Below are 12,519 nucleotides of genomic sequence, written 5' to 3'. Positions count from 1 at the left end.
TAATAAGCCAAGCAATGTTCTCTCTCTTTCCCTATATAGAGAACACTAGCTATTAGGAGTTCCATTCATCCCCAGGATAAAAAAAATAGACCCACACTCCAAAGAAAATGAAACCCTGTCTAGGAATGTCTTCTTAGATGATGTAAAGGGCTAGGAGAGAATCAGAAGAGAGCTTGACAAGATCTTGGACCCCCAGAGAAGGAAAAAACATTAATTAAAGCTTCAAGCTGAAAAAGTAGGAGGGAGTGAGCTTTCCTACTTACTCTGGACCCAGCCCCCTGAAAGTGAAGTTGGACTGTCCACATTCCCCATCTGACTACACAAAGCCCATAGTCAGTTCTTCACCTTATACAGAATATCAGTCCAATTAGCTATTTAAGTGACATTGAGCCAAAGCCAAAGTCTAGAAAAGTAAAATCTGTCTTTGCATTATTTCAAATTATTTTGAAATTTCTAAGTAACTCCAATGTGCAGGAAGAGTTAAGAGCTCCCAAATTCAGTGCAATGGATGATCAGGAAAGATATGCCTCCGATACTTAAAAACAGTAGAGGGAGAAAAGGATTTCAGAGAAAAGAAAGAAGAAAAAAAATAATTGTATGTATATGTGTGTGTGTATGTGTGTGTGTGTATTTTTTTAAGTGATGGAGGGGAAAATAGAAACATTGTATGGGGAAGGAGAGAAAGAAGTCAATGGAAATGAATAGTCCTTTCTCAATACCTGCCAAAAAAATAGTAAGAGAATTTTAAGTGGAATTGAGGGTAAAATATTTTAGATGTATTACAAACAGGTGAGGTAAAATGAACATTCAATGTTTCCCATTCCAAAAATAATGCAGTAGAGTCCATTCCTCTTTTCTGGGAAAGACACAGAGAAAGAAGTGCAAATGTCAGAGTGTAGCAAGAGATATTTTTATGAATGCCTATGCAAAGAGTGAGGGAGAAAGCAACAGGCAGAGGGATGAATACTTTGAAATCATCCTGAAGCTCAGAGCATATAGGGACAAACTAAACAATGTCAAGAGCACAATTAAGGGTAATCACTGCCAACAGTATTAAATCTGAGAGGCCTCTAGATAGGTCACCGAAGGTTTACATTAAGCATAATCGAAACAAAACAAAAGAAGACACAAAGAAATATTTGTATTGCCAGAGTAAAGGGCAATTAGAGACTTTGGGCATGCAGAAAGGACATTTCACAAATGGGGCTATGCTTTGTTTCAACAACAGAAATATCCCTAAATGGTTTGAAGTTATTAAATATAAAATGATGAAGAAAGCACAATACTGAAAATCTGAACAAAAAAATACTGAAAGATGAGAAAATATCATTCTTAGGAAAAAATGCAGTTAGGTAGAGCTGTAAATCCAGATAAATCAAATTATTTTGCCGAATGTAGGAAGGAAAAAAGATTAATTATAAATTAGCTATTGAAAAAGGACACTGAGGACAAATATTGACTCCTCAATACTGAAAAATCAACTCTTCTGTACATGTCGATATGCAATGACTCTTTCACTACAGAATTTTTAATTCTAAATTAAACTCTTAAATACAATGAAACAATGGCGTCACACAGAACCCTTTGCCTCTAGGTTAAAACCTTTTTTTCTGGTCCCCACCACTCCCCCTCCTATAGTAAATAGTCTGACATTGCAAAGAAAGAGTATTTTTAACAGTTTGAAATGTAATACAACAGAAGTATATCAAATGAGCCCCACGAAAATTGTGCTACATATTTTATAGCTTTGTTTTCTGACTTTGTAAAAATGTATCAAGCTAAAAAAGTAAGAAAAAAGAAATTAAAAATTAGTATTATTTTCTGAAAAAATATTACCACATGCAATTCTATTCTTCCAAATGTAATCTTTTTGCTTGAGATGTCATAGAATTGGGTGAGAAGGGTAGATAAGTGTGGAAGAGTACTTATTGTGAATTCCCCCAACTGAAGTCCCCCTTCTAGGGCTTTGTTCCCCAATTTCCTATTGTATGTGTTTAGGAAATCCACTAGTTTATTTTAAATCCATGTTTTACCTTACTCAATAACTTCTTGAAACTATTGACCACCCATACTTAAAGCTCTTTTACTGTCTTGTATTTCATGGCAATTTTCTACACTGACTTCCATTTTTCTTTTCTAGTCATTCTCAATCAGGCTCCTGTCTGTATCTTCTAATTTCACATTCTGTGGATTATGTCATTTATTTCAGTAAATTCCAATACCACTAATAATTATAAAATCTGTATCTCTACTATATATAGGTCTCTCTTCTGTTCTTCAGACCCATATATCTGGCTCTCTGCTGAACATTAGCACCCAGTGTGGAGACCAATAATATTACTTTAAACATCTCGTCTTCCTCCAATATTCGCTCTGCTTAAAGAACACCTTAACAGTCTTAATGACTGTAATCCAGTTTCCCAACTTGGAAACCTTGGAGTCACTCTATGCTTAAGTTGATCATATAACTTAATGTTTAATTCAGAATAAGACATGTTTGATAATGAAGTGGGGCACTCAATAAATATACTGGTAAATTGGGATATGCAGTTACAGTAGTGTTATCCTCTTTCTTTCAATAGATTGGCCACTGACACCGCAAAACTTCTTGACCTTTTTAAGGCCCACATCTTCTTATTCAAGTTATTTTCATCTCATCCCTAAAATATTTCAAGCCCAACTGATACACTTGCTTCTAACATGTACTCTTGAATACTACCACTGAAGGTTTTTTTCTATGTCTCAAATCTGATTAGGTTATTCCCTTGTTGAAAATCCTTTGCTCTCTCCCGTCTACTCTTCAGGGCAAAGTTGAACCTCTTCAGTACATTATATACACATAATTCCTAAATTATTTAATTCCCAGTTACTTGAGAGTTAGGTAAGTATAATGGTTAAAAGCACAGGCTCATCAGAGAGCAGAGGTTGCAAGGCAATGAAATAGCTTAAATCTCAAGGAGAAACAGGCCTTTCTAAGGAGAGAGAAAATACTGGAGGACTTTCTTACCTGGGGAATACCATGGGAGGAAGAGGCACTATCCAAAATACAAACAAAAAAGAAGAATCAGTTAAAAAAAATCAATGACTTTCTAAATTCAAGTGTAGACTAGTATGACAATATAGAATCTCTGGGATTTCCAGTCCCAAGATGAATCTACATACTCTTACTATCTTTTTTCCATGGACCTTCCTCATTACTAATGAAAAAGATTGGGAGATAATATGGGATATCAGAGAGAGCCCCCATGGTGGTGCAGACATAAAGCAGGAAATTAGCTAACATTGACAGAAAGGCATGAAATCTCACACCCCTGCTATGATTCTCCTCACATATGGAACAAAAGCCTCAAGCCACTTAAGAGCAGGCCAGGAAATCCTGTTGTCTTTACAGTGCAAATGAAGGCACATGGATGCTTCAGGAGGCTTAGAAAGAAAAAAAAACCCTAACCCAGAGAGTCCAGCAGAAAGAATACTAGACCCATCATCCTATAGTAATATAACTAGAAAAGTGGCAGAATAATATTTACGACATAAATCCTGCTACAGATATGAGATAGAGTTTAGCTGCCTTGGGAAAAAGGGGCATAAATCCTGAGGAAGACCCTTCCTGAGGTCCAGGAACAGAATACTTACTGAAGATTCAGTCTAGACCAGAACAACAGAGACTTTCTTTCTGCCCCCACCACAAGCCCTGAAAGTACCAAGTTACAAGCTATAGAATCTGCCACTGGATTACAGGAAGAGTGTAGAGAGAAGGGCTGCTTTATGGCACAAGCATTCAGGTATAGCAGAAAACTGAGAGCAGAATAGAGACATGAGGGGAGGGGGAATCCTGTGTTCCTCTACGTACATAGATATATATGAGAGTGGATTTATCAGAGGAATTCGCTCATACAATTACGGAGGTGGAAAAGTCCCACAATCTGCCGTCTGCAAACTGGAGAACCACGGAAGCCAATGGCATAGCTCAGTCCAAGTCCGAAGACCTGAGGACAAGGGGAGCCAATTGTGCAACTCTCCATTGGAGGCCAAAGTCCTGAGAACCTGGAAGGCTGCTAGGGCAAGTGCCAAAGTCCAAAGGCTAGAGAACCAGGAGTCCTGATGTCTAATGGCAGTATGAGGTAAGTATACCAGCTGAGGAAGAGAGCATGGATTTGTCTTTCCTTTGCATTTTTCTTATATCTGGGCCCTCAGTGGGTTGGATGATGCTCACCCACATTAGGTGACAGTGATCTTCGTGGAGTCTGTTTCCACAAATCTGCTGAGTATCCCAGGCTCCCAGACTTAACAGCTTTATTTACTTGATCTAAGTTAGACTTGGTTAACTTAGACTGTTGAAAGTCTATTTTTCCCGTTTCTTAGCAAGTTCTCATTGGTTCTTACAGTTTGTAAAGTGCCCAGATCTGCCTTTACCCTTGTTTCATTCTCTTAACATTGCTTTTACATTTCTTCACACTTGTGGGAGGCCCAGGGAAGTTTACTGCCAGGAGAGATGCTGGGTGCAGATGGGGGTCACTTGAGGACAATGACAAATCACTATGATGCAGGTGCAAAATCGAGCAATAATGAGAATGTAGCACAGTGAAGATAAGGAACACTTCTAGGATGTGAGTAATTGTGACATAAGTGAGTCTGTAAACATGAAATAGTGTGTGCACATGCTCTCAGCAATCAATATGATCCAGAAGTTACTCTCAGGGAGTGTTACTCTGGTGATGCCTTTGCTAAGCACACACCAAGAAAAGCCTTTTCTGGGATGAGGAAAGCGGCTCTCATGAGAACTCCCAGACATACCAAGATTTTCTTTATACCATCATTTTATCCTTTTCTGTCAAATAAACCACAGTCCACAGAAATCTGGAACTGTATTTTTATCCTGCAGCACCCCTGATGTCCTTCAGTGGAAAAATGTAGAGTCATTAACTCATAATCAGATTCTCTTAATCATAGTTATTAATCTGGAAAACTACTCTAAGCCAATATCATGCAGATACTCTCATCTGGATGAGCATTTGATTCTCTGATCTACATCGGAGGGCAAAATAGGCAACAACAACAACAAAAAAAGTATTTGAACAGGTAAAATATGCATACTGGAATTAAGGAATATATAGATTTTTAAAATTTATAAATATAAATTTATATATATGCATGTGGTCCAAGTCCAAGTTACTATCTTATCTCAGAAACTAAATCTATTTGCCACTAAATACTTGTATGCATTATCATTTGGGGAACATTTCTTGTATAGATCAATATACAATTTTTATTTATATATTTATCTCCTATTAAGTGTTAGGGATTATAGATAAGTGAGATTGTTTCTGTCAATGTTGAGCCATTGTCTGGGGTAAGAGGAGTTGACTGCCATGTTGAAGGGCAAATTACAATATTGCATTGCAGTTAGTCCTACCCATCAAGATGTCATACAGTGATTCTGATCATAAACCAAGTTTGTTTCCCAGTACAGTTTTTCTTGCCCTAGCTAAATTCAGTTGCACGTCAATGTGTCTATAAGCTATGAGCTGTTAGTTACTCAATGCTTAACAAAGAAAGAAGTATATCCATAGGAATTTGGGTTATACAGGTAAAGAATTTATTAAAATTTTTATGAAATGAAACACTTATGATTTTACATTTCCTTGTAGGTAAATTTTACCTCAGAAGAAGAAAATATAATAATAATAAATACTGAACTCTAGCTAATGATATGCAAGCTGAGGTATTATGTCTGCAACTAACTTTGAAATGCATCTCCAAATAAGATGAATTGTCGAATGGATAGACAGACATGTCTGTGGCAAACCCAGTATAGTATTAGTTGCAGTATCTTATTGGTAGAATTTCACTCTGTGTTTAAAATTTTTCATAATAAAATCTTGTGAAAAAAATATAAAGGACCAGCCCTATCAAAGTTTGGAAATAAGAAGAGCTATAATAAAATGTAGCTTCATAAAATATAACAGATAGACGGAAGTCAGATACCAAGTTACCAAGTTAGTAAAAGAAGGGTTATCATATCAATAAGATGAACGTGAAAATCAGATACCAAAATAAAATCTGGTTTAAGCCAGTAAAGGCAAAAGCAGGAGTCCATAGAAACAGGCATTGCTACTGTTGTTCTTTTCATTTTTTTTTTCTGGCCTTAAACCTTGTCCCTGTGAGTATGTCATCATCAATTTTGAATGCAAGGTCTTTTAAACCCAGCATTTCATAAACATACTTGCACAGAATTTACCTAATTAACATATAGTTTTTCTGATTGTATATAATGCATAAAGACGTGCAATCATGCTTCATGATAAGCTTCCAATTGGATAAGACTCAATCATACTCTATCCTTAAAAGAAATCATTTCAATTGGGTAATAAGTGCTCACAATAAGCAGTTTTCCATGATTACAAAAAAAAAAAGTTATGATTGGGAAAATATGCTTACTATAGCAACCTCTCTATAGCAGTTACAAAAATTGTCCTTCACTTTTCCACCATAAAATATACAATTTTTATCTTTCCACACTTATATTTGGTTGGTTATACATTCTTCTTTAAATGGTCATATGACCTGGGTAACTCATAACATGACAAAAAAGGGCAGAATAAGAGTCATGCCAAAAAATAGGCATGTGTTTTCCTTAAGTATCTCCTAGCTATTAAAAAGGTCTAATATGTTTTAGATTTAATAGAATGTCAATTTATAGAGGATAAATCCATGTTGCACTCATTTTTTCACACCCATTCATTGCCTAGTGTTGAGGTGAATTTCAATAAATGTGGTTAAATGAATGACTGATTGTCTTAGTTCATTTGTGATATAATAAAATACCTGAGACTAAGTAATTTTTATATAAACAACAGAAATTTATTTTTCACAATTCTGGAGGCTGAGAAGTCCAAGATCAAGGCATCATCAGGTTAAGTGTCTGGTGAGAGCAGTCTCTCTCCTTCCAAGATGGCACCTTGCTGCTGAGTCCTCCAGAGGAGTGAAAAGCTGTACCCTCACATGGCGGAAAATAGAACAGTAAAAAGGTCTAGCTAGTTCCCTCTAGCCCTTCCATAACGGTGCTAATCCCATGCTTGAGAACTCTGCACTTATGACCTAATCACCTCTTCAGGCCTCACCCCTTAATACTATCACATTGGGGTTTAAGTTCCAACATATGATTTCTGGAAGAACATGTATGTTCAAACCATAAATAGTAAACTCAAAGTGGAAGCATTTGAAAGAAGGATAAGACTTCAAATTGAGGGAGGAATAGTGGTAAGATTAGCAGGCACATTCAATAATAGAAAAAAAAATACATACAGGAAGAGCGACAATTAAAATTGAGAAAAGTTTAACTTATAACTAGAACTAACATTAAAGATTTTAAGGAAGGGAGCTCAATTTCACCATGGTAGTTCAGGTTGTGCATCACTAATCTGAAAATATGAAATGTTCCAAACCGCAAAACTTTTTGAACACCAGCATGACACCGTAAGTGGAAAATTCCACACGTGAGTACTTAACAGAACGTTGCTTCATGCACAAAATTATTACAGATATCATATAAAATTATCTTCAGGCTGCACATATTAGATATATACAAAACATAAATAAATTTCACATGTAGACTTGGTCCCATCCCCAACATATCTTATTATGTGTATGAAAATATTCCAAAATCCAAAAAAAAAAATCAAATTCTGAAACACTTCTGGTCCCAGGCATTTCAGATAAGGTATCATCAACCTGCAGCCCTTTTTTCCTCTCCAAACACTGTGTCCTCCTTCTTCTTCCTCTTATCATGTTGAAATTAACAAAGCAAGGAGCAAAAACTTAAAGTAGTTATCTGCAGGAGCAGCAAGAACTGGTGAGGTTTCTTCAACAGGCATGAAAATTTGATTAATTTAGGGGAAAATATGAGACTTGTCAACCTCGTATGATCATTGGGCATTCAGCTCATTCTGCAACACAAACAAAAAGTTCAGTGAGCAAATGGACACGTGTTTCCTAATAAGCATCTGTGTTTCCCAACATTTGGATCCTCCAGGAATTCAGGCTGTGAGAGAAAATGGAGAGAACCAAGGGAGGATATGAGGGCCATGGGATCACGATTTACATCTGACCCTGAATGAAGGAGAAAGGAAAGGAAGGAGCCAAGTCAGGTAGAAACATCTTAGGCTGAAGTTGAAAGGAAAGCACAGCAAGGCCATTGGGGAGCCAATGTGTCTGTCAGAGGGGACCTGATTCTTGCGGGAACAGTTCTGCCTTTAAATCCCTGCCACACTCACTGACTGGCAAGAGCAGCCTGTGGGAAATGTGGCAGCTGTTCTAATGTGGCTGTGGATGTCAGATGGCAGCAACTGAGGCTCTCAGTGAATTCTGTTCCATCCAGTTAGAGACCCATTCTGGTGGCCACAGCATCCACCCTCTGTACCACTCTACACAGATATACGACAAACTCCTTCCTATATTCCATGGGCCTCTCTTCCTGAGAGAAATTGTGAATAGGAAAGGGGAAGAACTATGGCCCCATTTGCTGTAGTTGATCTTGGGAAGAACTATGGCCCCATTTGCTATAGCTGATCTTGGGGTTGCCATTGTTTCATATCCTCTCCTCTTCTTTCACGTGTTCAAATCCCTCCCTTCATTCTTGGCTATCACATTGGCAGATCATGGTGTTTACATGATGATATGACATGAACCTTCATTTCTGAACACCATGACTCTTGACAATCACACTCTTCTTAGTCTAAGGTTGCTGCACATGTTATTCATAGTTATGATGGGCTGGGGGAGCAAGAGGAGGTGCCCAAGTGGATTATCTGGATTTCATACATATTCTTCCCTGGCTCCATTGTATAGGAGCAGCCCTACCTCTCTAAGCATCAGCATTAATATCACCAGCCAGAATGGTAACTCCTGTACTTACCTGCTGGTCCCTGGGAACTAGAAGTCCAAAGGGTCCTGGTAGCAGCCAAAATTTTTATGTCAATGGTATCCATAGTATCCACTTGCCATGGTGATGCCTCCTAAAGGCACAGCCTACCTTTAGTCAGAACCTATTGCTTCTTGCTAGATGAGACAACAGTTTCTGGTGCAATAGCAAGTATTAATTTTGTGATATGTTTCTGACAACTTTTTAATTTGAGCCTTAATACCATAAAATCCCTTTGGAATGAACTATAACTGTTCCCTTCTTCCAAAGTATGCACAGATTGTGAAAGAAGTAAATGAGATAGATGTAAAAAAGATTAATAGAGAGCTTGGCACAAAGTAGGGCTGAATAAATATTGAATTTCCATCCAAATCTTATCCAGTGATAAGCTATAAGCTATATAACAAACATTTTTAACATCATTATTGAAACATCAGTTATTCATTTAACCTACAATAACTGTGAACCACTTTATGTCACGCACAGCACCAAGCATAGCCATTACTAAGATGGGGTGTCTTTAAGACATTTGGTGTTAAATCTCATTCTCTCTTGTCACTCTTTTATAATCCATCTATGAAAAAGCTACAGTGGCTCACCTGCACAAATAACCTAAACCTTACTACTTGACAGACTATTAAAATGTCCTTGAACATTTAAACATATTAGTATTGAAATGATAGCATTTGTTTTTGTCATGGGAAATTACAAAAAATATGCATTATCCCTGCCATTTTAATATATTACTTATAGTTTGGTAAGTAGCACAGTTTCAACTAGTTCCTAACAGGTATATGTACATACTATCATTTTTTGACTTAAATTTTCATCTAGATATTACTCATATTTTGAATATCTAGTAAAGCAAATAGTTATTCATTTTTCTGACACTTTCTGTACATATCTGGGATATTTTTATAATATTTGATTTCTATGACTGATTAAAACTTTTTACTATATAGCCTCCATGGTTTACACTGTCCCGCATTCATTAGCATGCAGAATTTGTTTAAAAATAGTGAATAATATATCTCAGTGAAAAATTAGTACCATCAATAACACCAAATTTTCATTCCCAAGAGGCAGGAAAACATTATATTCTTTCTTTGGTATCTTCTTTTGTTCTGTCACAATATCTTGAACATTCTGCTTTGAATAATGTTCCTATCATGATGTTCTGTACAATTACAGTAAAAGCTCTACACTTATCAAAAATATCAGCTTTGAAACAGTGTTTAATTTACTCAGAAAATATACTATTTGGGCAATGAAAATTTTCCTTTCAACAATAAAATAAGTGTTAAGGAAAAAATAGCCCAAATCTTAAATCTTTGCAATGAAAAAGTGGAATAAGTAAAGAGAGTCAGAGGAAGAAAGATCAAAGAATGGGCAAGGGAACAAACAATAAGAAAATCAAGAATGTAATTATCATGAGATATGCACTGTTGGGGACATTGTTCAAAGAATTTTTATTCCATGTTATAGTTCAAACTTAGCATATAAATAGCAAATTCCAAAAATGGAATTTTAAACCATTTTCTCAATTACCAGTTGGAGATTTTGAAGGGATGCAATTTTGAGATTGTTCCTACTCACTAAAACATAGAAGAGGCCAAGACAAAATGTTTCTGGAGATTGATTCCAAAGTATTTTAAACTTTTTTTGTCACTTTTGAGATGGATATTTTTATAATTATTACAAACAATAATCCTCTCTGGCCTTCTAGAAACATCAGAAAAATAAAATTTTCTTTTATTTGGTACATTGTTATTTTCAGGATAGAAAAATACTGCTCATAATTCCATAATCATAAAATAAGAAATTGATTTTTATTTCACTGTAATGGATTGGGGCCAGCTCTGGGGACAAATACAAAGAGGGCAGGTTTTATGGGTGGCCTAAGTTGAGAAGCTCCAAAAACTTGCTAATGAACACATTTCCCATGTTAGCTGGCATGGAACCTGTTTCCCCCATAGAGTAATTGTTAAAGTTAAGCTAATGATTCCAGAAGGCCTCAGTAATAATGCATATGTTTCACCAGTAGTGAAAATATTAATCTATTATCATTAATTTTTAAAATTATAAATAGCTAGCTGCCATTTCTTAAAGATCCTGACTTACTGAAAAAGCATGAAAAGGAATTGCTGAGAAGAGGCAGAAGGAACATTGTGTCAAGTGTGTAGACTCAGGACATTGATAAACTTCTTTAGCTGGGAAAGTTAACAAATGCATTTGTATGAGGTATTGTTATCTGGCACTCAGTAAAATGTTCCATCCCCTTCCTATTTTATACCCCCATGTCTTATATCATAGGGACAATATGACTAAATCTACATATCCCAGATGCCCTTGCAATTAATTGTTGGATGAGATTAGCTTCCACCACTGAGATGCACTGATTCAAATTTGGAAAATGGAAGTAGGACCATTTTTGTTATTTTAGTGGAGCAGGCTGCTAAGCAGGACACAGCAGGTGTTCCATCTGCTGGAACTAGCCTGCCTGATCATACCCATAAAGTAAGCCTGGGTGAGCCACAGCTATGAAGTTGCTAGTAGTGGCGACTATTACAGCAGCATTTCCCTGATCACTGGGTGGCAGTAGCATTTCTTGACCTCTTAGTTCTCTGCCAACATAGTTCTGTAAGCATCTTAATTCTGGTATTGAATTCTTTTCTGTTTGAAAATGTTGAGTGATTTCTATTCTCTGCCTTGAAACCTGACAAACAAGATCCAAAAAGTCAGTAATGCTAACAAACTAACAAAGGAAGAAGGAAAATAGATGCTGAGGGCCTGTAGCAATGCTAAATGAGAGTTGCTTCAGCTGGGAAATTCATATGTGCCTCTTAATGGGAAAGTAGCCAATTCCCATGAAATGCAATTAAAATCCTCTGGACACAGTAAGAAGTGTAAGAGGGCAGATGCTAGTACAGGGATCTAGGGAAAGACTGATTTCACCCAAGGTTTGGATCTGAAGAATTGCCTAAGGGAAGTAGACAGAGGTGGAACAGAGCAATAGCCTGGTTGAAGGAAAGAACCATGAGTCTGCAACTCACTCTCTCCATATGGTGCTTGTAGCTTACTTGTATAATTTGTTAAATATTAGAAAATATTGGTATTGGGTAATACTTTCAATTCATATGAATCTGCTTTGAAAATTCAGCCTTTATGGCACAGCTTAGTAGCAGTGGCAAGATTATTTCTCAAATACAGGAAGTTTTTATGAAAAGAGACGAGGAAGAATAATTTGATGAGAATTAAAGAGAATTTGAGGCCAAGTTAGCTCCCTTCACATCCTTGAGAAGAAGTGGTGAAAATCTTGTAGAAGATTCTGGGACCATGTATTACCAAGTGACTTTGGAGGAAGTAGATTTAGCCCTGGGGAAGATAGCCAAGTGGATAGACAGAGAATTCCAAGCTGCTACTGGATCATGGAAGAAAATTACATCTCTAAAGGGTCAACTAGAAATTTGGAACAGAAAGAAATAAAAACGCTTTTTTTTTTTCAGTTACCAGAAAGCCTCTTTATGTGACTATGGTCGACTGGGCAGATACTGTATTCATTCACAAAGTAATTTGCTTATTATTGTTAATATTAATCA

This window comes from Microcebus murinus, chromosome 5 (assembly GCF_040939455.1).
Source record: "Microcebus murinus isolate Inina chromosome 5, M.murinus_Inina_mat1.0, whole genome shotgun sequence".
Classification (NCBI taxonomy): domain Eukaryota; kingdom Metazoa; phylum Chordata; class Mammalia; order Primates; family Cheirogaleidae; genus Microcebus; species Microcebus murinus.
Note: the sequence above shows the minus strand (reverse complement) of the source record.